The sequence below is a fragment of the Motacilla alba genome, chromosome 1 (assembly GCF_015832195.1).
Source record: "Motacilla alba alba isolate MOTALB_02 chromosome 1, Motacilla_alba_V1.0_pri, whole genome shotgun sequence".
In the NCBI taxonomy this organism is placed as follows: domain Eukaryota; kingdom Metazoa; phylum Chordata; class Aves; order Passeriformes; family Motacillidae; genus Motacilla; species Motacilla alba.
The window spans coordinates 104282147-104309170 of record NC_052016.1 but is presented as its reverse complement, the minus strand read 5'-3'; the positions used below and the strand labels follow the sequence as shown (position 1 = coordinate 104309170).

Genomic DNA, 27024 nt, shown 5'->3' with positions numbered 1-27024 from the left:
TGATGAGGCACCTTCAATTTTTTTAAAAAACAGAAATGTTATTTACACAAATATATTATATGGAAAGCTCTGGGAAGCCAAAAAAATGACTAATGGGAAAGCAATGGTTGACAGTAGACCTGGAGCTTACAAATCAAACCAAAACAATTGTTTTAAAATAAGAAAAGAAGGAATTACAGAGGCTTGAGAAATCAAAACACATGATTGGATTTAGTTTGAGAACCAAGATACCTCATCAGTCTTGGAACAACTGAAGTCAATTGGGAATGCTGCCACTAAACAGAACCAAGGATTTTCTTCCTTACATGAGCACAAAATTGCAATTAGGACAAACCCAGGGACAATGGTATGTGTCCACTCATTTCAAACCAATTAGGCCAAAATGCATGATTGTCTGATGGTGTAGTAACCGATGGTCTGTGTGCGTCTCCATGCACGTCATACAACAAAAATGTGCTTTAAATCTTACAAGTAGTGCTACACGTTCAAAAACGTTAAGGAAGATTGCAACTTTAAAGAGATGGCACAATTTCTCTAGTGATAATCCATTTTCTTTAATTTTGCCAAGAGGGCAAATATATTAATATTATCACAAATTTAACTTTTCACTTATTATACTTGGTTTTTCAGTAAAACTGTGACAAAACAAAACATTAGCATTTAAATATTTCATTTTTACTTCACATTCAGAGTTCTGAGGTGAAATGAATGTGATGGCTTGAGTTCCTACCAGAAATGGCTGTACCTGATTCAGATGTGAGTAAAATAACCTAGCTGAACTTTTAGAATGAACATTCCTCCCAAAAAGCCAGAACAAAGTGCAATTTCTTCTTCAGCTGACATTTAATAGTAAACATACACTAAAATAAATGTGAAGTATCTTGATTTCCAAGCTGGTCTGTAAGAATGGGCACTGGCAGGCATCAACTGTGATGAGACAGGCCATGGTCTACTAGAGGAAACACTGGCTTTGAGGTGACACCATGTTGCTGGGACACAAAAGGAGCTTCCAGAAACCTCCAAAAGGCTCAGCCATCTGATATATGGGCAGTGGAGACTACTGGCCATGGCACCCATTTTAAGTGAGATTGCAAGGCAAGGAGAATAAGAGTGATGTGCCTGGAAGGAGAAATGAGAGACAGTGTGAAGAATTTGCCCAAAAGACAGAATGTCTGAATAAGGCTTTTTTGACTGTTTCTGATTTTATCTTTGCTGCTAAAAATGGTACAACTGGTAGCTGGGGTCAAAATCCTGATTTCTCCAAACACATGTGAGTGCTCCACTGCAGAACTGGGCTGTGTCTTGATTGTCCTTCTTATTTTTTAAGAGTGAGGTAAGGATAAAACATCCATGTGTGTTTTTTTTACCATGTTCCTTACACAAACTGTTTCCCACACCACCCTGAGGTGTAAATTCTCATTACAAAAACCAGACCACTACCACCTCACTGGCTGCAGTGGTGTCAGTGCCCAGTAGAGTGGTAGGTATTTCCAGTACCCAACATGCTAAAGACAGGTGGCCTGAGCACTGCCAGACCACAGATGTGGCACACAGAGGAGTGAGTGCAAAGGGCTTTGAGACTTGGTGCTGCACCTTGTCCCTTTGTCCCACAGCTGTGAGGCAACCCCAAAGCTCTCCAGGCAAGGGGCAGCACAGACACAGCACAGACACCATGCAGGAGGGCCTGTTCATCCACATACCTGCAGGTTCGTGTGCTACATCCTCCACAGGACCCAGACACCCAGTAAAACCTGTTTCAATTCCTTGCCTATATGAATTTCATCCTGGCTTAGTATCTTTCAGGACAGCTTGACACAAGTACAGTTGGAGAGAAACTAGGAGTGAAAACCATTTTGGTAGTACTGTCTCATGACAACACTCATAACTTGCATGATAAAATCTTCTTTTGGACTTAGCAAAACTCTGCTTGAGATGAACCATCACAAATCTGTGCTAGGCTAACCAACCTACAGCTTTCTAGCCATACAGGCTGGTTCTATACAGCTGCAGGCTCCTAGAAGTAAAGGACAGGAGAAGGACCACCTTTGTGCATCGCATGTGGGAGGTGGAGATGGGCAAATCCCTGACACCTCACAATCTGGGATCTGCCCAGTAAGAGAGAGCCACCGAGGTCTAGAGAGCAGCAGGGAGCTGCAGCAGCTCAGCTAGCTCATGTCTGGATGGCCTCAGGCAAAGGGAATGTGCAGAGATGTCATTAAGGGGGTGTGTTTTTATTAGTTTCTGCTAATAAGCTCAGCAGATGTTACTGGAAAGAGTTTGATGTTATTTTTCCATCATTTTCAATGGTTTTTTCCCCCTCAGAAAGCAAAGGGAATAGATCTTGCCACATTTTTCAACCTTCACTTCTTCCCCCTGTAGTATTGTCAAAAACGTATCTGAAGATTTTCTTTATTTTCATTATTATAACAGTACAAAGGGAAAAAGCATTTCCCCCATTTGTCTATAATTCCAAAAGAGCTGAAAGGATTATACTCCAAATTAATAAGGAAAAATACTTTTCAGACTCACAGAATGGAAAATTTAACCCCCCCCAAAGAAGTATTTTTCAAATTTTAGAATATATAAAAACAAAGAACTATAATGGAAACTATTTCAAACTTTTATGATGGCAGTTCCTATTATAAACTATTTATAAAAATTTTAACTATGGCTATAAATACTTCATGTTTTCCCTTGAATAATCCTAAGAGAATGTCAATGTTAAAAGCTGCAAGGACAAAGATTACATAGGATGGCACAGTGGAACAGAAAAATATATACATAAATTCAGCATATATCACTGCTGTGTATTTAGTTCTGAGTGGAAATCTGTTGCAGCATTTTTTTTTGTGTGTGTGTGTTCTTTTTTTTTTTTTTAAACATAAGCATACAGCTTATATTAGTCTGAGCTCTGGAGAAGGGTTATTATACGTCTCCATTTAATGGAAGTTATAGGACTATTTTCTGTGTTGGAAGGTGGAGAGGGAAGGAAGATGGATGGAGGGAAATTGCATTTAAAGAATGCCTGCAGAAACTTCTAAGCAATCACTTAAGTAAAAAGCTTGTTTCTGTGTTATTCTTCTGCACTCACATTGCTAAATATTTTATAGAGAAACTTCCCATTAAAAATCAATTCAAAGAATTAAGGGTGAGAAATTTCTGTCTAATAAAAACTACCTCAATCACGAATCTCAGACACTGTTTTATCTTTCTTTTAACTTTTCCTCTCGATGTTCTATAACCAGGATTTAAATAGCTAAGAAAAATTCACACACAGCATATCCAGTAACATAATCCAAGTTGTACAACACTTTCACATATATTATCTGTCTTTTCAACCATCCTCCCCCCTTCAATGCTGTAATAGTCCAAGAGGGGTGAGGCAGTCTCTTTGTCATTCCAGACTTTCCTGGCTTTTTTGGATGAAGAATGAACACCACAAAAGGACAGAGAATCACACTTCTGGTGGCAGCATCATGAAGTCCTATATAGCCCTAATATAAATAGCAAAGTCTATAGATTAAAAGGCAATGCTAAGAGGAAAGCTTTCAAACCTCCTTTTTGAAAAAGCTAAACAGCCTAGAAACTAAGATGAACTCAAAAATCCTTTGGGAGTCAGAGACAGACATGACATAATCTAAGGTTTTCATAAAAAAATTCAGTTAAATACTTCTCAGGAAGGATTTTAATATATTATGACACAGCTATTAGTTAGCTCAGATTAAATAAAAAAAGCATTCCCCTGCTTTAAAAAATCAAGATACAGAGAACTGAAGCCTTAAATCCATAGATACAGAGTTTGAGAAGCTTTTAAAGGTTTTAATCCCTGGACAAGAATCACTTTATCAGAGAATAAAATGATTCTACATTTTTGGCCTTCTCTCTAAGGAGGACTCCAGGGAAGCTAGAAGTGATCAGGAAGGTTGAAGTGGTTGTCAATCATAGGCTTGCTATTACAGAAATATTATAAAAGCTGCTGAACACCAGTAGAATTTTGGGTACCTACAGGCTTGAGGGTCACAGGCTGGAGGGGATCTCAGGAGGTCTCAGGTCCCACCCCCTGTCCAAAGAAGGGCCAGCTCTGAGGTCAGACCAGGCTGCTCAAAAGAGCTCAAAACCCTCCTTGGACAGGGACGGCACAGACTCTTGGGGTGACCTGCTCCTCTGCCTCACTCCCCATGAGGACACCTTGGGAAAAGCTTCTCCTTAAACCCAAACCTGCTGCAATTTGTTCCTCCTGTCTCTCACCCTGGCAGCCTGCACCGCTGCGAGGGGCCTGGCTCCATCCCAAGGACTCCCTGCGGCTGCTGGGGGCTGCCAAGGGCTCCAAAGCCATCCCTTCTCCCCCCCTCCTTGCTCACAGTGCCAGCTTGCCCACGTCTTCCCTGTGCCAGGTGACAAGAGCAGATGCAGTATCTGGATGTGGTCTGACAGGAGTCACAGAGACAGGGACAATCCCTTCCTTGATCAGCCGGTGGCACTCCCACTCACACTGCCCACATTGTTTGTGTCTTCCAGTTCACGCAAAAAGAAATTACACCAGGGCTATAAACAGGCAAAACCTCCACATGACTTTAAAATGAACATCAGTACCAGCAAAAATTCAAGGGAAGCAATTTTTCCAAACTGGAACAATCTCACTCATTGTCCTCTTCACTAATTTTATTTGGAAAAAAAGATTTTATTTGGAAAAGACATGCAGGAAGGTAGATAGGGTAACACTCCATACTGTCATGCTTATTAGATCTTCTAAGGATACTGTAACCAAGTGGGTATTTTAGTCATCCAGCTCCTGGAACATAACTCTCAAAGACTAGTTAGCTATGAAATTCCCTCTGCAAGGAATAGGGAGAGTTATGTGCCTGTTTCAAAGATTTATGTGTTTTCCTGTAGACGTGGATTAGACACTTGTCTGAGACCGGGATTCATTGCTTCAAATTTCCGCTCCAAATCCAGGCTCCAATTTGTATTTTTGGCTGTGGAGAACTGACTCAGAACTTTTATTTGAAAAGGAAAAAAAAAGAGAAAGGTGGCAGTGGAAGTGGTATAACAGATTTAAGAGACTGAAGATTAAAGTATTCACTGAAGAATTAGCGGGTTCAAACTTGCATTTTCCAGCTCCCAGGAGAGCACACTTTACACCTGGTTACAGGTTGCTGAAACAAAACCACTATGGAGCAAAGAATTGAGAGACTTGAAAGGACCAGGAAAAGCAGCAAGGATCTGTAACCACTCTTAATTAATAAATCACTTGTTTATTGCAAGTATCTGGCTACTGAATCATATACATTTCAATATTTTTCAGCATCAATGGAAAATTGATCTAAATATGAGCATTTGTCCAAAGAAAAATTTTCTTTCATTTTTTCTACTCTTCAGCACTCTTTTTTGCATATGTTTTACATTTCCTTATTAAGAGAAGATAAAATTGGTCTCCTTATTTCTACAGAAACTCAAGGGCCTTTGTAGTATTATGCAAGGAGTAGATATCAACACCTATATTTAAGCATGTCATATTATAAGCTTATATTATCATTTATAATTTGACTCCATTTTAACTATTTGGACTGTAAAGCTCCACAGTGAGTCTTTGCCTCAGGCAATTTTTTTTTTTTCTGGAAGGCATAAGCAAAAATAGTTCAGTCGCTTCAGAGTGAAGGTAAGGAAAACCCAATTTTGCCAATATTTATATAGTTTCAGTATTTCAATGAGAATTTCCAGTGCCTCTATATTTTGGAGCAGGGATTTGGCAGAGAGGCCGTTCTCCTGGCAGAGCCTTTGTTGTCACACTGAAAATACCTGCAAATTTGACTAAAATAAAGCCTTCTGAAAATACTACTTTGTATACATGTTACACATGTTTGTTAGAGGCTGTAATTCAATTATCAAAGTATTTTTCTTGTATTAACTTTGCTTCCTACTCAGGCAGGCAGTGCTGTCTCTGACAAAGGCTCCTGCCTCTGACTCCTGTCAGACCAGAGTCTTTTTACACAGGGGAAAGCAGCCACAGGCTGATGCCTGGGAAAGGGTGACAAGCACTGGGAAGGGCAAAGGGCATCATGGCCACAGCCTTATGGACAGCTGAGATGGTAGGCTCAGGTGTCTCATCTCAGCAGATAGCAGAGAATACCTTCTTCCCAACAAGTCTTTCAGAAGAAAAAATATTATAATCAAAGTATGATTTTTAAATTTCTCTGCTGTCCTTCATACTACTTTTTTTCAGCCACTTATTCCTGCAGATCTACACTGGATGATCTTTAATGCCCTGCAGCCCTATTTATTTACATCTTACTTTTATTATTTTTATGAGTCAAGGATTTTTCTCCTAAGCACTCGATTATAAGACTTAGCTAGTTTATGGAACTATTTAAAAATATAATTTAAAAAACACAGACTAAGATTTTATTCCTTCTCCCATTTGTTTCTTCTTCAGTTAAGCACAGACTTCAACAGCATAGCTGTTTACTTACAAGGACCTACATTTTACTTGGATCAAATTTAATTTGAAAATTGATGAAATTTTTAACTCTCAATAAACTGCTAGTATTAATAAACTCCTTTTACCATAATATGTGCACACAAACACTTTTCAACACATACTTAATTCCTAGGGATTGCATTCAAAGACAGAAAAGAAACAAAACTTGTTCTTGCCAATGCCATTTTTAACATGGCTCTGCTGTCACTGAGCAATATTTTGGTAGCATAAACTAGAAAAAGGCCATCAAACAAAATCCATCAGGGAAGAGCCATCACTGAAGTTTTTTACTGACTACCAACCTGTACAGTGCTGGCCTGGAGCTCTTGAGGAAAGGGATATTCTAAATCCTAATGCCTGCAAAGGTAACCATAAGACTCACAATGATGCAAGAATTGATTCCTTTCTCTTATTTTTATATAAATGCCTCATGATTTAACCTGATGTTTATAAATGCTTACAATCCCTGAGGTCCAAAAGATAGGTTTGCCACATCAAATGAAGATGATCTTCCTTCCAGTCAAAAACCTCGTGAAAGAAATCTTAAAAACAGAGAAGGTTTCACCTTTTCTACATTTCACACTAATACATCACTGTTACCTGACTGGGTAATAGCTTTTTGTTCTCTTTAGGAAAAGGAAAATAAGACTGGAAAAAAAAATACTACTGCAGGTATTTCCTTAAGAAATTTTTCTTTTTAGCCACTGACACTTTAAGCTGTACCCTACGCACAGGTCTTCCATGACTATTAAAACTGCAAAATACTCTCTAAGACATGTAGTCACTAAAATGTAATGGATACCTGTTAAACAAGCAACCTTAAATGGTTTTACTTTGTGTGATCTAATTAGTAATAGGATTGTAGCATGTCTCTTTTCAAATTCTCAGCTTTCTAATTTTAAGACCTTACATAAACACTCCAATGCAGCATTTATCATACACTGAGAAGCAATTAAGACTTTTTTGGGGGAGAGCAGTTCAGGCACATTTCACTGACAAAAAAACTGGTTATAGCTAATAATAAACTCTGCATTCCCTTTGGAAGGAATACAATATAAAATGTAGCAAAATAAAATAATACAAGGTTATTGTATAAAATCAATAATGATAGTCTAAGAAAAGTATAGTTTTATTCACATGCAAATGCCAATTTTCACATTAAGAGATGAATCTCCCACCTCAGTTGTTCACAGTGTTACCATTAAAGACTTTTTATTGTTCTGTATTTTGAAAGAACTCTTAAAACATTAACAAATACATCTTAAATGTTTCAGTGTAGGTTTTGGTGTTACACAGAGGCTCTCAGGATGTGTCATTAACAGCTCAACCATTATGGTTGTAAGGCACCACATCCATTCCCTTCCAAAGGGAAGGACAACACTGCATTTGTGACAGAACGTGAACATAACTGTAGAGCATATTTCACAAATTCCAATCTCTGGCCTCTCTGATGATTTCAGCTGTCAGAAACAACAATAAAATCATTTCTGTTGTTCCTCAAAAAGCAAAACTAACAACAGCCTTTCTAGCTCCACCTCAAATTAGGCCACCTGCCTAATAATGCCAGTGTGTCAGAATGGCTCTTAATGCTTCTGACGTATTAAAAAAAGATCAGAAACATTCCCCCACATGTCAGCTGCTCACCTGCTCCCCCAGTCCTGCTTTAACTGAACTCTCAGCTCCTCCTGGCTCTGTCTTGGTTACAGCAGCAGCAACCAGCAGAGCTGCACCCATCCTCTCCACTGAACTTGCACAAAGCTCTTCTTAATTTGTGCAGAGAGTGGCTGACATGCTCATGGTGATGGTCTAAGTGCTCAGTCATCTTCTGATGGCTGACCTCTTGACTGAGTTGCATATTTTTTACTATAAAGTAGAAGTGGAGGAAAGAAAAGCCTGGGGACAAGAAGTCAAATATATTTCTACGAGTGTGGAGGTAGAAGTAAAAAACAAACAAATCACTGACTTGAAATGAGCTATAATGAATCTCATAGCACCACAAATGCATGCACAGTGTTGCTGAAACTTCATCACTAAGTATGGTCCAGTTCTTTATATTATTAAATTTGCAAACAATTCTGTAAGACATACCAAGTCACTAAAATGAAATGGCTATCAAATGAGACCCTTAAAGTTATTTTACTTCATGTGAGCTAAACAGTGAGAGAATAATATCATGTCTCAACTCTTATAATCACTTTTCTAAGCAAATACTCTGTTGCAGCAGGTGTATTTTTAAACTGGGGCAATTAGCTTATATAAAGTGAAATTTCAACTTTTATTTAATTTTTATAAGGATCATTTTGGTTATAAAGACACTTCCATTTAATTTTTGTGCTTATGTGAAGTCATTTAAAAGCCAGTTGCTAAAATGCCCATGAAGTGAAGCTGGAGGGGTAAGCCATTTACACTCGATGCCTACATCCACTAACTCACAGGACACAGAACCATATAACACACAAATTACCACAGAGACATAACACATCATCAAGTATCTCACAATGGGAATGTTAAAATTAAAGCTGCAAAGGCCACCAACCGGCACAGCCTCTCCTGCCACCTGCTGCTGCAGTCACTTTCTTTCCTGCCAAGGCAAAACCCATTCCCTGAGCCTCTCCCTGGAGCCAACCAGCTGAGCCTGAGGAGAGACACCATGGACTTGCACATGGGGTAAGGTCTGAGCCAAGCTTGAACTGTAGGGCTTAAATTCAGGAGACTGGTGGCAAACTGCATGGGGAGAGCGCTGATGGGCAAGATTGAGCACACAGATGTGCATCCTGGGGACATGGAAGAAAAGCTTTGATGACAAGGCAAGGACACAGGCACAGCGACAAGGAAGAGGCTGCCAGGTGTGGGATGTGGCCCAGTGAAAGCTGTGGTGGATAAGAATGCCAGCTGAAGAGAAAGGCTCCATTCCAAGAGCAAAGAAATGCCTTCCTATTTAATTCCTGCTGTTTAACTGCACCCTCTAATGGTATTTAGGAAACATCATTTACTTTGATTACAGGTGAGGCTATAAAACAGGAAAGTTGCACAATTGCTTCTGCTTCAAGTCGGTATTCCAAAGATTTCACAACTCCTGGAACACCCACACTACATTCCCTCGCTTGAAACCACTCAAGAAACCTGGGAAAAAACCCAGCTTCAATTTCTCCTTCCCTGCAAGATCACACATGAATGTAGACTTGTATTCAGCAAGTGGCATAAATGTGTTAAATTTCTTTTCACCAGGGAAACGGGTGCCTGTAACTATACCTCTTATACCTCTTACATAAAATGACCTTTTTGTCATTCAAGGAATCATCCATTTTCTTTAGGTATAAGCAGAACACTCACTCATGTCACTTTCAGAAGTCAGGGATTACAAAGAGAAAAATGAAAAACTACAGTGTAAGTAAGTATTCCCAAGACAAGATCTGAAATATAACTAATATTAATTAAACGTGAAGAAACTATTCTGAAGATTTTGCCTTCATTCAGTTAGAAGATTAAACTATCCCTGTATGAAGAAAGAACAGATTCTTCTCCACTAAATCCTCTTATACCTCTGGAAAAATAGAAAAAAAACCAAGTTTCTCATGGTACCAACTATATCCTGTATGTTCTTCCACATTCAAAAGAAGTGCATCATTCCTCTTAATACAGTTATAATAATGAAAAAAAATCAAACAGGAGAACAAAGAGCTGTGAGTACATCTAAAATCTTGTGTTAATTCAGAAATCAAATTCCCTCTGAAGTTTACAGCTGTTCCTATTTCCCACAGATCAGATCAAATTGTGGCTGAGTCTGGCATAAGTCAACAAACAAAATTTGCTAGTGCAGGCACTGGGGACACAAAGGCCTGGCCCTTTCAAATCTCCAACCTCAATCCCAGTTTAGCCAGAAGTGTGAAAGAAAACACAACTGTAGTTAGTTTTTGCTCAATTAATGGGGCACAGCAGAATTCCCTGTCTGTACACACCACTCTACTGGTAGGTAATATGAATAAGTGACAGAACAAGCCATTTGAGGACTCACAATCCATTTAACAGAAACACATCCAGATCTTTCAGACTATTACATTGTCTTCAATACAAAATGGCAGTTTTGAAATGTATGGCAATAATTAGATGCTCAATGTTAAACCAGGCCAGGGAGGTGGTTTACAGCTATTCTCTTCATAGCATCTCCTAGAGCTCCTAACAGCATTTAAAACAGTGCCTGGACTGCCTGATGTGGCTGGAGAGCACAGCTTTATCTAGCACAGCCATTACCAATAAAACCAGGAGACAACTTGTCACAGGTTACAGTGTTCAGGTTAAGGGCTTCTACAGAAGTCAAATTGGTATGATAACCTCATTAAAACTGTGATCAGAAGCTGCTATTGTGACACCGTGACACATTAAATACTCATCAGAAAAACAGTCATCACTAATATCTCTATTTCTTCTGCTTCATAGAAAGGCTGAAATTGAGTTTCACTGTTTATAGATATGTCTGTTAGTTCAGAATCATCCTGCCAAGACTGAACCTAAAAAAAAAAAAATCTGGCCAATGTTACACAGATTTAAGATGGAAGTCTTGCATTCCTGTAGGTCAATTAAAAAATTTCAGTCCTGCTTTATAAACCATCTTCACACAAGATGATTATATAAACCATTTGGAGATAGCTGAATAAGGCTGACCAGCTTGTGGTCAGCTTTTTTTGTATGATAAATTGATATAACCTCATACAAAAACTTTTAAAAGCCCATGTAAAGTATAAAAACTTAAAAAAAAAAGAAAGATATAAGTTAAACTCTATTACTGCTCTCAGTCTCCTTCAGATATACCAAACCTGAAATCTTAAAATATTAAGAATAATCTTAACATTTCCCACTGTTAGCACTGAACCACTTCAGTTCACACAGACTCCTTCAGGGTATTCACAAACCATGTGGTTGAAAGTCTCCTTGTGTATTTTGTTCCATGAGATACCAGGCCATTCCCAAGGATGAAAAGAAGCCTGGTTATTTCCCAACAAGTTTGACATTGTTTTGCCGTTTCCTGAATGAGCCTATCAGTCCTTGGCCACCACACAAATCATCCAGCCAGGACAGGCTATTTTTATCGTTCCCAGATGGTCTTTATGTACTTTCATGCATGACATGAGATTCTCAGGATACAACCACTCTGTCGACCTTGGTGCATGCGAAACTGTCTTCCCCAAGTACAGAGAGGTAGGGGCTGTGTCGTACACACGGGTACATCTATTCATAGTTATGTCATGCACTTCAGCTAGCACTGCAGCGTTTCGTTTTCACAATGTACCTTGAAATTTGTCATTGGCAGGAGTTCAATTTGTGTCATAAAAAACACACTGTCTTCGGTTTCAGTTCAGTCTAGTTATCTGCTGCTTCCAAAGGGAAATGTGACAAGGCATTTGCATTCAGGAGTTGAATAGCACTTTTGACCCCAGCTCTATTTCGGCAGCAAACACTTAGCCATTATCACCCTTTTCTGAAATTATATCGGAGATACTACTGACAGTCAGCATCTGAATAAATTCTTCCAAAAAATTCCCTTGAGGTTGCCTTCACATAGTCTTGGAAGTAGTAAGAAAAAAGTCCACACTCAAATATTTGACCTCAGCATTATTAAAACTACCTGACTGAAACATAACAATCAATACTGAAGGAACCCGTGGGTTTCGGGCTGTAAATCCCCCCAGCTAGCTTAGGATTTATGCCCGCACGGATCCTACATGGACAAAGTAAAGGACGAGAAGCGCTCTTTCTCCACGTGGTTCTGATGTCCTGTTTATTAGCTGGAAGGGGACATCTGCATCGTAGGGCTTCCAGGTGAATAAAGAGGAAGAGCTCCAAACCCAAGGGACGTTTATACCCGCGGAATGCGAGGCGGGGACGGAAGGCCGCAGCCAAGGGGACACCAGTGAGGAGGGGCAAAGGAGGGGCTACAAGGGACAGACCACCTTACCAAGGGATACCATGGGAACAGTTCACCCAGTGCAGAACATCTAAATACCTATATAGTGCATCACAACACAATACTTCTAGGAAAATCAACAGAAACCACGAACTACATTCCTTTTTGAGGATAACCAGTTATTCATATAAACTGCTCTTAGCAAAATGGGTAGTTTACCACCTGGACAGCAATTCATGTAAGTGGACATACATGGTGTTAGTAGATGCAATAAAAACAATTTTGACACTTCCAAGATGCTGGTAGCCTCTGAAGGCTCCTTCCACAGTAAAGTACAGCAAAGCACAACTGTAGTTTGGGAGACCACAGAGAAGGTGAAACCCATGGCACAGAAGAAAAGAGTTTATCTACCCAAGAATATCAGATTGGGAAAGAACCTGAGGTGCCCTTGGTACTTCAACTGCCCTGTTTGGCTCATTACTGTGTAGCTCCAGGACATAACTGAAACCAAACTACACATCAACAGGGGCACTGACACATGACAGAAAATGCCTGAGGACTTGGACTTCTAACTAAGGCAGCAGATACAACTCCTGTACAACAGCTATTCCAGGAACTCGCTAGACTGGTTTTCATATTCTGCTCCTGCTCTGGACATTACACCAACTTAAAACAACTTAAAGAGAGGTTGTTGTTGTTGTTGACAATGATGAATGGCGTGCTGCTTTCAAACACTTATATATATATGGAAGATGAGAAACTTTTTATGGAGCTGCAAATACAGCAAAAAAGTGACAGCACACTAAAAGCCATGGGACACGCACAAAAAAAGATGCAACATACCTTTTTTCTCTCACTTGGAACAACTTTGTAACTTTAGTATAGTGCTGTAGCAAAATTCACTAAAGAACATTGTTTTCTGTCTCTGTTAGGGACTCATGGGAAAACTGCTCTGTACGAAGTCCAAATTACATCCTCCAGTATTAAACTCCTTGGTCTATACTTTGACAGAGAATTGACATTGTCCTTCACTGTGTTCAAAACTCTCCACGGTTTTAAAAGTACATCTGGTATTTGATACAGTCACACATTAATCTCTCCAACCTTAAAACCAAGGAAAAGAAATGCCCCATAACACACTAAAAGAGAAAATGCCACTCTTGGATAGCTGAAGTGTGCCTGTCAACTATTACTGGAACGACAGACACATTTGTTTTGGTTGGCTTAGCTACAGACACCAGGGCTGAAGGCAGAGTGAAGTCCCCAGGTGTGTACTTGCTCTGGGCTTGCAGCCAGGTAGGAGATGGGAGCCTCACTGAACAAATTTGCTCCTTCTCCTCAGCTCTGACCTGCTTTGGGCAGGGATGGATGATGGTGTGTGGGTGCAGGCTGTGCCAGGACAAGGAGCTGTGAGGAGCCCTTAGTCCGTTCAGGCTGGGGATTGGTGTCCCCAGGGGCCTCTGGTGTCACTCCTCAGCTGCCAAGTCCGAGCACCACACAAGGTGCTTGCTACCTTACTGGAAACAGCACCAATGGACAGAACCAAATGCATAAAATCAGGATGCCTGACTCTGAAGTCTGGTTCAACTGCAGGTTTGTTTTGTAACCTCGATTTACATCTGGAAAGGTGCATTTTATCAGCTTCAGTCAGCCCTAGGTAAGCTAGGCAGCCCTGAGGACTCCTGCCATGGCTCTGCCCACTACAGCCTGCCCTTGTCACTGCAAATGTCTCTGCTCAAGTGTGAATATGGTGCACAGGCAGCAATGCAGGTGTAAGTTGTATCTAATAAATAAAGAAAAAAACCTGAATCATATATTAAGAGATCTATATGCACTAAATTATTTTTCTGCACTTAAGTAAAGAGAAATCCTTTTTTAGAAAAAAATGCACATGGGTTTTACCATCACTCTTACATTAAAAAATGTAGTTTGACCACACAAGTGAGTCAGACAGTAAATGAAATTCACAGTAAATCCAGAGAGCAATTACTTGTTAAAGTCTGTGTTGTAATTACCTGTTAAAAATGTGCTGAAAAGAAACATATTTATTTTCATGTCCTACACAATTCATCTTGCCTTAAAAGCTTGGAATATAACAAAATTTTGTAACAAGCCACCAGCACCCGTAGGAAAAAAAAAACCAACTTATCCAGAGATATCATCCTTTGCTACCAAGTCATATGTTTAGTCTTGTACACCCTCTAAGCCATTTTTGTGCAAAGAGAAAGAAAAACACCCGCAGCACTGGAAATTGTAAATAAGACTGTCCTTTGAGAACTGAAGAGAAAATATTTCCAACTTGGTTCATATTGTCTTAATGAAGTGTGTTTTGTAATTCAAAATAATGATAAAAACCACACAGTTTAGGCTGAAGACTGATTCCCAAAGATTACATTTGATTCTCAATTGCAACTCTGCAACCTTGGGAAATACAACTTAAACTTTTTACTTAGATCTCACTATAAACTACTTCAGAATAGTTCACTTAGGATTCATTGATCTTAACAGTGTTTTGTGGTAATTAGCTGGCCAAAACACACAGAAAAAATGAAACAAAAATCCAAAAATGATAGAACAAACTTTATCAAACTACACATATCTTCACTTTCAAAATTCTCTTCAAGACACTTCATCTTCTAAATAAAAAAAAACCAGCCTTGACTTTGAATTCAAGGTTGATTGAATTTCATCACACTCATAACCTTCCAGATCCTGTAAATTCATATTATTAATTGGCAGATAGCCAGAAGAAGCAGGGGAGGGGAAAATCTAATTTGTGCATGTGCTTAGACAACCAAAAATTCCCTTTACAATTGCTTATCTCTGTTTTCCCTCTGTTCATCTTCCAGAAAAGCTACAAAATAAGAGCAGAAGCACTGCCTTAGATGAGAATGAAGTGCCAAAAGTATAATGCATTTCCCAACAACTGCAGAAACACACTTTCTTGCCTTTTTTACCCTCCTTGTTTTCACTGCTGGTATTAGCAGTTATTTTTTAACTGCTGCACAACATGGCAAGTCCATCTGACGGGACATGTAAAGCCAAAGCTTTTTTCCCAAAGAACTTCCATTAAAGCTCTTGACTAAGCCCACTGGAGCTATTAAAGTAAAGGATGAGGCTTTATGGCTCTCAAGTGAAGCAGGGGCCTGTCAGTGATCCCAAGGCACTCAGAGAACCTCACTGCTTTCAGCTCTGAGGAAGGCACAGTTTACAAGGACAAAGAGGAGGGATGCAGGGGGCTACATCTAAGCACACCAAAAAATGGGTTTATCCACTTTCTAAGCTCACTCTTTCTTATGTCACATCTCACAATTATTTTTGTCTTTTCTCATTTCTTTGTCATGATTTGAAAACTTCATTATTTCTCCCTACTTTTGGGGTATTCAGAATGAAGGTTATCTTTACACTGGGGTGGCTGAAAATTTGCAGTTTTCTATTTCCAAGACACAGCTGCCTAAACTTGGCAACATTTACAGTATCTGCTGAAATAAACACCTGACTTGCTCTACCCCAAATAGTATTAATTAGATAACTGACAGTAAAATAAGAGAAAAAAAGGAAAATATATGATGATCACTGCCATCATACTTTTGATAGCAGTCACTTTTTACCATCACCATTAAAAGAGTGAATGGTAAAATCTGGAAATATCTGTAGCATAAAAAATACACAAAAATTCATACTCAATTTTTACAGGTAATGTAGGCAATAGAGGATCTGGAGCTAAAAGCAGGACGTGAAATAGAAGAATCATTTAGGTTGGAAAAGACCTTTAGGATCATGAAGTCCAAGTGTACAATAATGGTATTCATGCCTTGTAATTTGTTCTTTGCTGAAACCCCCGTGGAGCCTGACAGCGAGAAGCTGGAAGCCTGGAGTGTCCCAGCTGTCACCACAGTGCAGGTGACCCCAGGAGGCTGCAGGACTCTTATGGAATGGTAGAACTCCACTGTGGGGAGCTCAGCCAAAGCTGGGCAGATTTAATACAGCACTGTGGCCGGGTTTTGCACTTCTTGCTGTATGGCCTGCAAAGCCTTTTGAACAAACGGTATGACAGACTTGGGATTTTATATTGCTCTTCATTGTATTACTGCCATAGTCAGTGGGAATAAAATTGACTTCAGGAAAGCAAAGATCAACCTGGCAGTTTTTTTTTTTTCTTGCACATTACTGCTAATAAGAAGTTGTGTCAAACTGAAATTAACTCTAATTTGCAGGGATAGTGCTTCAATTCCCCTTTTTGCACTGTTCTTGCCAAGGATACGAACAGCTGTATGTGACCAAAACTGACTCAACCATTTGTCTGTTTCACAGGGAAGGCGAGTTAGATCTGACTGTCTTTTATCAGCATGGACCATGATTAATAGTCAAATATGCAGCAAACACTCCCTTGTTGCCATGTGCACTGGCACCAGTATTTGGGGGAGACACTCATATATGAAAGATATCTCAGCTGGAAGCTATGCTATTTTCCAAAATCTGTACACAAATTCAAAGCCATAATTTAACCTTTAATGTAATCAAACACCCTTTAAACATGAGGGAAGTAAGTTTGGGTCAACAGGCTCAACATTCAATTTGAATCTTTCCAAAGTTCACCATTAAGCACAGCACACAGAAAACCACCTTGCAATTGCTCCCCTTCCTCCCAATTCTTTATCTATTCAGAAATACTTCAACCGTTCTGCCAGTTTCCAGAGGTAAGTAATTTCACTTGGACGAAAGAGGCACCCTGTTAACCCCTTCCCAAGACCCAGGGTTCTGCAAAACCCAGTTCTATCTGTAGCATGTACAGTAAGCAACCACGTCTTGCTTTAAGTCTTGACCTCATCCTTTTATCTCTGTTTCAGCTTGGTGGGCCTAATTTAAGCAGTGATTTACTAATTAAATGAAAAAGCATTAAAAATGCCTGCAAAACAAATCAGGAATCAAGTTCCAGTGACTACTTCACTTTCAATTGCTTAATTTCTGTAGCTGCCAGATCAAAGGCATTGCAGACGGCACAGACTCAACAGCAGAATTCAAACCTGAGGATGGATTATTGACAATTGAATATCACTGATGACTAAACCAAAACTAAAAATGACAGCTTTTCAAATGTGCAGGGGAAGAAAGCGGTTCATAAGAATTCTCCTAATAGCCCAGTTCTTTTCTGCTCCCAGGTCTGTTTAGTTAGTATCCACTGTACTGATCTGGTGTAATACAAATGGGGACGGGGAAACACAGTAACGACCAATTTTATTCCAATAGTGGCCTGAAAAGCCTATTTATTATGTAGAGTTTACACACCATCCACAGGAAATGACTGTTGTTTTGAAGTGTTTAATTACTACGAGAAAAAAGTAACAGTGCTTTTAAAGCAATGCCCCAACAACTTCTTATATATTGCCTATTACCCATAAGGAAATGAGGTAATCCTAAGGGCAAAATGTTCATTTTTATCTGCTATATTACTTAATATGAATGAAAACAATATTTTCATTGAATATGAAAATATGAATTATTGTCATTCATATTGAAAATGAAAAGCTATTCTGCATTGTTCAAAACCAAACGAAGAGTGGCTAAATTAATAGAACTGCTCAGATGACAAGGCACAGTGTATGAGGCTGTTTTAGGCTCGGATAATACAAAAAAACAAGAGCAGGAAAACATGACCAGAGATGTATGCATTTATCTGTTTTATCAGCTCAGTTCTAGTTTGCAGCAGTTTAAAGGAGCTTTGATAATGAAAGGCAATGGGAGCAGATCCAATGGTGCCAGTGATTTGATTAGCTCCCTGCCAACCATCTCGGGCAGATTTCATTTGGAACAGAGCGATCACGTCTGACTGTGGTAAACAGCTCTGCACCTGCCCTCCGAGGTGACACCTTCATAGGAGACTGAGAGCTGCTGGGTTTGCAAGGGTTTTAGGAAAATCATCCATTCTAAGCTTCTGGTATCTTGTCAAGACAAAATAAAAGTTCAATAAAGAGAATGATGCAAGTTTCCAAAATACTAAAAAATCCCACAGTGAATAAAACCTGCTGTGTAAACTCCCTCTGGAGTCACTGAAAAGCTTTATTACAATTATCTAAACAAGCCCTGGGGCTGACTTTAGTAGTTAACTCCAACAACTGGGACAAAGCCACAGCAAAAACCGTACACCTGAAAGATTTCAACAACAAATCCACTTCAGGAGTAACAGACTTGTCACAGAACCAGAAATTTTATTTCCTCCACCCCTGTAAAAACAGGGCCACTCCTATTTTGCCTTCTCTTTCAAAGAGACATACAATTTTTCTGCTGCATAGCAACGATGGTTTAAATCAATACAAACGCAATCTCATTTGTCTCCAATATTCTTGTGTCAAAATATTAGGAACACAAAGCTTAATGATGCAGACCACTACCTATCAATGAGTTCTTAAGGCTCCCTCTCCGGTGAAATCCTAACCCAAACCAGACTTAAGAGTCAAGAGAAAACATGTGCCAAGAGGCTGGACTCCAATAAAGCTGACATCCTCTTTATCCGAGCTGCTGTACCCAAGGCAAGAGCACGCACTGATTACAGGACAGATGACTGAAGCAAGAGGAGAGCTCTGAGAGACAAGGGACCATGAAAGCTTTGGGAAAGGATTGTAATAATATCCACAAGATAAATGGAAACTCAGTGTAAGGAGATTTTGCAAATTCCCAAAACACAATTTTGATGAAAAAAGTTTATATTATATTAAGAAAGATGGTTAATTTATAGGGAAAAAATAGGAAGAAAAACCGACAAATCTACATTTATATAAAACTGGTAATAGGCAGTAACAGCAGGCTTAATACCAAGACTTTTTTCCCTTATTTTTTGATTTTGGCCACACTAGCTAATAAAACATCTATGGAGAAGAGAAATTCAGAGGATCCCCAGGCTTACACCTCCCAGCCAGGGTTGTCAGACCATTCTCTCCTCCTCTTTCACTTAACTTCCCTGACCCAAGTGCATCCACTGATTTCATTCCTCAGAGCACAATTTTCACATTGATGGCACCACAAATAGCTTTGCTCCCTTCACTTTTGCTGCTCTGGCCTAGGGTTATTATTTTAAAAAATGATGAAGTATTTGTTACTTTTCTGTTTTTAATGATCTTTGTATAATTTTAAACACATGCTTAATGGGGAGAATTTTCACTCTTTGAGCTTAAAAAGCCTGAATATATTAACAGACTTCCAAAACATTATCTAATTAGGTAAAATTCAAAAGATTTGGGCTTACTCTTAGGCAGATAATTTACAAAGACCTATCAGTTTCTAGAGAGAAATCAAATGCATGCATACATTACAAGGAAAAACAGCTTCTCCAGTTTACTACTAAACAATGATTTATCAACTCTAATTGTTTAAAACAGAGTCATTCAGCTATGATTAACAGCTTGACATAAACCTGGAGTTCTTTAAAAGAAGGAAATAAACAAAATATTGGAATGAAATAATTTATCTGGAAATGTTTGGGGCAATGTTTTGTGAAAACACGGCGGGAAAGACCTCATGTCATTTCAGATACTAAGTTTAGACCTAGTCATATTTTAACACAGCTGAACTTTTGACTTAAAAAATGAAGAATTTGGGAAAAAAAGGCATGAAACTGGAAATGCAAAATGAGCTTACTGTTCTAAAACCTGATGTAATTTGTTCTTAAACACGAGATTAATTTACATTTGAGGTCAAATTTTGAAGCCAATTATTGATCCTTAAATGACCAAAGATATTAAATATCTTTATTCATGAAATGGAATCACAAAAGGAACAAGAAGATACACTGTTGTTTAGGGACATATTACAATGTTTATTCAAAAAGGTGCTCTATTTTTAACATAGGGGAGAAGATTCATCTCAATGTCAACTCCTTGCTATACCTTGAGCTGGAACAGTTTTTCTAAACTAGCAGTCCTGAAATTGCCAGTAACTACTACAGTAGGAATATTTTTTCATACAGACTGCTGTTTTCCTAATATTATCAACTGCACTTAATGGGACATATTCTAAACACACATTTTGAGATAAACCTCCGAAAACATAAGGTTTCCTTGATGCATTTTGCAGTTTCAAGAGGTAGAATTTGTTACCAAAGGCAAAATTGCACTATGAAACTGTAAAATGCGACTGTAAATAAATGCCATGTTTTGCAAACTATATATTTTTCATAATTGCCTATCTAGTCAGAAGTACTACTAAATGTGTGATACACCATATATGTATAAAATTGAAAGATTAAAGACGTCCGATATATAGTGTAAATAGTTCAGCATAAAAGTTAAAGCACCATTTGAAGGCCAGTGACCTAAAGGGAAGTTTTAATTGTTTCAGCTTTTCCTAGCATCTCACACAAAGCTAACCTCAGGTTTTGCTTGGCACTTTATAATTCAATGAAGAGAGAAAATGTCTAGCCAGAGTCCTGGACTCACTTCAATCAGTAAGAAAGATGCCAGTGGCCTCAAACCAGCTATTACTAAAAAGGATGAGGACACAGTACAAACTGTTCAAAGCATGGTACCATTGCCATTGTGTTTACAAAGAGTTCTCTGAGTCAGACTGGCATTCTTTTTTGCAGCAGAGAAACAAAAATTTCTTATACTTTTAAAAGTATAAGATATTTAGTAATAAAAAGGATATATTTTTACATATATTTACAAAAGTATAAATACTTCTAAAATTAGTTTTACAATGTCGAATGTCATCTTCCTTTAAACATACAAACTAAAAAAAATTTTTTTTTTTTCTGTCGAGGAATGTAAAAATGATTAAGGTGAATCATTATATCCAGAAACCTTGATTACAGGGGGAACCAAGTAGGGACTAGAGAGAAATTATTCTACGTTTCCTTGATCAGAGATATACAATCATGCTATAGATGAAGGCAGCTGTGATTGATTATTCTGTTTATTAGGACTGCAAGCTGGTTAGATAAAAGGGAAAATTAATTTGTGCATGCATCAGTTGAACTAATCTTATTTAAACTGATTTAGGTTGACGATAAACACAATTCATGTTACAGACATTTGGGATGCTTGCTAAATCACATTGTAGCTCACAGAGCAACCAATAAAAAATATTAACCATTTCAGATGTAACAAAAATCACAAACCCACTTTGTTCTGCTGCAACAGAGATGTTCAGGAGAGTGCCTTCCCTGTTCCCCCAATATTCTCTGAGTAGGTGCTCAATCTCCATATTAACCCAATCTCCAGAACCATTTAGTAGAAGGTACAGCACTACAGAAGCTGGCTAGCCATCTCACAAGTGAAGGTCTGAACACAGCAGAGATTATTCAAAGGCTATGAGCAAGTCAATAAAAGACTGTTTTGAGACCTACTGGACAAATGGTGGTACCAGTGTGAAACCAGGTGTGCTGCAGCTGTTTGCCTCTGCTCCTTACCTGGAGTTCACTGTCCCTGACAGCTGAACCAGAGCTACTGACTGATCTCTCATGGCATTCTTTAAAGTTAGAACTTCCTGGTCGTTTTAAGATATTTCAGTAAGAGCTGGCTGGGAATGGACTTTGCACTGAAACAGTCAGGGGACTTGAGTGTTCCGCTTTTGCAGCTCAGGTGTGGGCTGTGTGATACCTTAAATCACCTCCGCTTTTCCTGTGGTGATCACTCGCTCTCCAAATATGCCATTACAGCAACTTTCCTAATCACTGTATTCACATTTCTGAAAAAAATCGAGCTTGGACCAAGGTCCTTGATTACAAAGGCAAGTGTGAGCCTGTGACCTCAGTGAGTAAGTAAAAACACAGTATCATTGACAACCATATTTGCCAATCCATTTTGATTAATTACACCTGAAATATCTCCGGTTTACACCGAAGAGCTACCCTTAACTTTCACCACTACATTAAGTAAACTTTTGAGAAAAAAATAAAAAATTTATTTCTCTTCATTTACAGCATTTAGTGTGACAACTAGACAGGAAAATACCAGATGAAAATGTTCACAAGCTGCCTGAAGATGGAATTTCTTCTGAAATTAGCTGATGTTAATCTGTATATTGGGCACAAATTTTTGGATGTAGTATGTATATAACAGTATGTTTATCCATCAATTATATTCACCTTCCATTAAATCAAAGCAGTTCAGATAGGAACAAGGTCATATAAAAATGTAAATGGAAATATAGATCCTGTACATCTCCAAGGCTTAATTAACAACTTACTGAAAAAACAATTATATTACCTGTTCTGTTCCCATGTGGGATGGCTGCATGAGACATTCAAATTATTCGGGAGCATGTTTAACTAGACTGCCTGCAGTAATTCCATTTCTACACCATGACATGATAAAATAATTCAGTTTAAAATAAAAGCTTTGTTTGAATCAACCTTTAAAAATCAGAAATTCCTATTTGTCTTCAGAGGAAAACTGTTCTAGCTGTGTTTGGGAAGGGCCTATTTACTGCACACACAGAGTCCCTCATTACAAGCAGGCTGCAGAAGGCACCGTGTGTCCAGAACGTGCTACACACTCAGGGTGTGCCCAGTGCCTGTCCAAAGAAACAAACACCTGAGTGCCCGTCCAAAGAAACAAACACCTGAGTGCCTGTCCAAAGAAACAAACACCTGAGCTTCCCAGGAGTGCTGCAGCCTGAGCTGAACTCACTGACCTGGCCATGTTTCTGCAGCTCTGCCCAGACAAGTTAAGCAGACCTGGGGTGGATGGAAATGCATTGTTGACCTGTCTTTGTGAAGTCTTGGCTGGGCAAACTCAGAGGAGCAGTTTTGGGCAAGGCACAGCTCCACTTCCCCCTCCTTGTGGCACTGTGTTTGCTGATGAAGGTATGAACCTTTCCCTGCAGCTGGCACTCCAGCTGAACTAAATATACACTTATTACAACAAAAACTGCCTTTTCCCACTTTGCATATCTCTTATTAGCACTTTCAAGTGACTGGCACAGTGCATGTGGTAGCATAATGTGCTCACAAATCAAATAGCAGAGTATGGGATTATCACAGTTCAGTCCTACAAGGTCTGAGCTATGCCTTAAATAATCACCAGCTTAGTTTAAAAATCAAAGGATAAGGTGTTTTGCCACCTCATTTTGCAACGCTAGAATCCTCTTTATCATTGAAAACCTTCCTTGAAACCTTAGCTGTTTAAAAGACAAAAGATTTAAAAAAAAAAAAGCAGCACAATAATTTTATTCCACCAGCAGCAGTTTAAAACTGTACTGTGTAAGAGAAAGGTTCAAAGCAAGTATTTCAGAAGTTAGCCATGACTGGAATAGTAATTTCATCTCTCTACCACAATGTAAAATACATGGGCTCATGTTCTAGCTACATTTACTGACTTAGGTTGACAGCCCAAAAACTACTAATTAATATTTCATTAATAAAATCAGAGTTCAGTTAATCATGATTCACCAAGTAGCAAGAGAAATACTAGAGAATATACAAATAAAACTCTACTTCAGCCATGAAATGTCACCACGATATTTTATAAAAAATCCTGGTGAAGGGATTTTTCATAAAATATCATGGTGACAATGAAACAGCTGCAAATTTAAAGAATGTTCATGTCCTTTTAAAATATGCTTATTTAAGCATATTTTTGTATTAATTCAAAATTAAACTATTTGGTTTTTTGTATTATTACAACATTAAACTATTTTTCAGTGAACAGTTATGTTGCCACTAGACTTTTAAGAATTACTACTCTATGAATAGCTCATGTGCACACCCACAGGTGCAATATTATTTGATGGCAGCGCTTGAAAAATGATGCTAGAAAACAAAATCAATACAGAGTTTATTAATTAAACCTCAGAATTATGAAGGATATTGTTTAAAAGCAGTTTGATTTTCTAGTCCATAAATCTAACTGACTGATAAAATTATTTGGTGGGATCAGGTGCCAACAGTAACTTTAGTTAACATACAGAAAGTCTCTGTACCCTATGCCTGTGCAATATCACTTATGAAGCTCTAAATAAATTGAAAAAAAATCATTAAAAATTAGTAACCGTAAAATAATTATAAAAGCTGTGTACAGAACATTATGCATGGGGGTATTATGGTACTTTTCAGAACCATGCAGTTGCAAGCAAACTTTTTGTTTATAGTTTTTCTTAATTTCTTTATATAAAATGCAGTGTTCTTATGCAAAAAGAAGATGTGTATTTCCTCAAAATAAAGTATGTCAGTGCTAACTCATGGATAATGGAACATTCTTCACAATCACACCAAATGAATGCTTCTGAAAAAAATACTGTTCTGCAAACTTAAAAAAAAAAAGAGTATTTTCTTATATTAATCTGTGCCTCAGTACTTCTACCAACAGTCACTTGCACTACCACATATCATTTGTGATATTCCTAAACTGCACTTATTCCAAGCTTTTTAAACAACCCAAATCTGCTGGTATGCTGATACATTTGAAGTACCTTCCACTACATCCTATCCATTTTATTCTTAAATTCAAAGTAAATAATTCATACAAGAAACATAAAACTAGGAAAAGATGACCTGTTTCTTCCTAGGTATCATGTGCATACACCTACTTTTCCTACTTTTTCAAACTGAACTTCTCCAACCTTTCATTTCTTGACATCTAATTTCGCCTCCTGTCTTTGCTTTGTTTTGCTTTTTATAAGGTTTTCTAGTCAAAATACAGTGATTTCCATAACATAACCCACAAGATCCTGATAAAGCTGACCTCTTACCATTGTCACACCTATCATACCAACAAGAGTTATCAACAGTTATCATTTTAACTACTGGGGACATCTCCACTAAGAGCCAGACAAATGTAAAGAAGATGGTACTCTACATTATTAGCACCATTACTCCTCAAAATTACTGATAATTCAGGATGTCAAGGTCTTAAATTCATATAGACAACACACTAGCAGATCCCAGAAGGATATACTCTTGTAATCTGAGATAAAGCAAACCACCAAACTGTTTCAGAGAACTGGATGATCTGCTTAAGTATGTGTTTGTGAAACACTGAAAGAACTGTGAAGGTCGTTCATCTGAGAGAAGTCAGCTAGAAATGCCATGCAGTCAGTAGTAACTCACCAGGCACTCCCAAATTTAATTGCTGGAATACATATTGAATGCACAGGCCCAGAGTGTAATTACAATTTTGGTATTTGAAACAGTTTAGTTAATAGCAAGCATGGAAGTTCATTAGCCTAGTAAACTAGGGAAAAAATTGCACTTGGGAGAAAGTGCAAGGGTAAAAATGTGCAGAGCTCTCACTTCCCCACTGCCACCAGGGACCAAAGGTAATGATTAAATAGCCCAAAAAAGGCAACCTGTGGCAAAAAAAATCATACTCCCATTCTGGGATAAGGGTGTAATTAGCTTGAAATACAGATTATACTTGAAAACCCAATGAAATCAATTCTAATAGGAAAATCTGGCTAACTGAAACAGCACAAGACCTCCAGCTTGGAATTCATGCTTTGAAAGAATACAAACATGCTACACAAAAAACCCCAAACAAGGAACGTATACTTTCTTCTAAGTAGAAGAAAAGCATTTTTTAGGGATAAGGAGGCTGTTAGTAACCAAAACGAATGTTAAAAGACAACTTTAAATTAGTACACTGCAATAGTTTGTGCCTTAAGAGTCTTCAAAATGTTTGTGAGAGCATCATTTCAATGATGCTAATTTTAAATAGAATTTGGAGCACCAGAAAAATTCAGTAAGACTGCTAGCATTTTCTGCTAATGGTTGAGGATGGTAAGCAGTATGATCTCAGGAATTACAGAGCTCTATGCCATTACTAATCTCAGGCAAAATAACCACTCAACTTACAGAGGATAAATTCACTGGGAAATTACATGAACAAAACTGATGCCAGTCAATGTCATTATACAGAAATTTGCTAAATAAAACAGAGAATTCTATTTAATCATCTGATAAAGTTACAAACTCTGGTCAGCAGATCTTATTCCATAAATGAAACACCAAGACTTTTGAATGGCATTTACCTTACAGCCGCACAAAACTCAGAATAAGAAATTATTATCAGTATCATCAGATGTGATTAAGATATACATATGAAAAAGTAACTGTTACAAGGAAATAATAATTGAAAAAGTGCTCTACATTCCTCCAACAAAATCATCCAGTACTTACTCAACACTATTTAAGAGTATCATCAATGATACAGAAGTAAATACTGTTGATGGCAGTACTGGCATAAAAATTGTCAAACTGGCCAGTAAAGGTAGTAAATTATTATCCAGAATAATATGGATTTCTTTGTACGATGGGGACAGTATATTACAGCCAAGTAGTCTTACATAGCAAGCAAGAAACAATGCAGGTAATACCCAGAAAATAATGCACAGAAGCCACAGACTTACAAAATACATACAAATCTTAATGGCACAGAAATAACTCAATACAGATGACAGTGAAGCCTGACAACAAAAGGAGTAATAAACTTCCCACACATGTAAGTGCACAAGACCAGCAATACTACCCAGTAGCAGTCCACAGCATTAGCAGTTCCAGAGTAGTGAATATAGCTATATAGTCCTTGTGCTGTTTTCCCAAAATGGCAAACATCTTGTTCTTTCTCCATTACTCACAAAAATAGAGGAAGAATTCTGTACCTCCTTAAGATGTTAACCAGAATGCCCCACATACTGCTGTTAGCACAGAAAC

At 38.3% G+C, this 27024-nt stretch overlaps 1 protein-coding gene across 5 annotated transcripts in view; it reads right to left on the bottom strand.

The window, feature by feature from the left end:
* Positions 1-27024, bottom strand: part of TBL1X (transducin beta like 1 X-linked) — a 194077-nt gene that overhangs the window by 61384 nt on the left and 105669 nt on the right. The gene's annotated exons all lie outside the window — the stretch shown is intronic.